We start from the raw sequence: 803 nt of genomic DNA on the forward strand, positions 1-803 counted from the left end.
ATTTTGTTCTTCCATGAACCATTAAGAAAATTACAGGAGCGCCCAATTTTTTTTTTCACATAATGTTAATGTTGGCTTGATAATTAAAGAATAATATGTAGAAAATGGCTATAGTTTTTGATCTCAAGAAAGCCTCTTATGCGTATGTAATAAAGCAACTACTTCTCATTTTTTATTCTTATAAAGATAGTTCGCTCAACCAGAAATTCCTGGAGCACACATAAATATAAAGTGTACGGGATGCACACCGTAAATACAAAAATATAAATAAGACGAAAAGAAGAAAAATATCTGTTAGTTGTTGGATAAATAAGAAATGATTTTTTTTTAAAGTTAAAAGGTAATTCGTACCTTTTTAACTATGATAGAAAAGAGTAAATTATGTAGTGTCATGTCCAGAAAAATAAAATCAGTCTCCGTGTTAACGTATTGGGTTAATGAAGAGCTCAGTTAATTAGTCAAAATATCAGTGTTCACAATGCGAATCGTTAACAAGAAATTTTATCTAATGCTTTATGTTTTTATATAGTTTATATTATAACAATTCCTTTTGCGATAGCTATGTGTTTCTTCGTTGGTTTTCTCTACCCAAACGATGGTGACGGAATCAGGAGAGTGAACCCATCGTCTTGGTCTAGTGGTGAACTCATCACAAATCAACTGATTTCGAAGTCGAGAATTCTAAATAAGTTCAAATCCTAGTAAGGCAATGACATACACAGCGGTTTTGACCGAAGCGTTTATCGTGTCTAACACACAGAGTCGTTAGTCGTTCCATTGTTTTTAACTCATAGCGATGCGGG

The sequence above is a fragment of the Lycorma delicatula genome, chromosome 1, assembly GCF_047948215.1.
Source record: "Lycorma delicatula isolate Av1 chromosome 1, ASM4794821v1, whole genome shotgun sequence".
Lineage (NCBI taxonomy): Eukaryota > Metazoa > Arthropoda > Insecta > Hemiptera > Fulgoridae > Lycorma > Lycorma delicatula.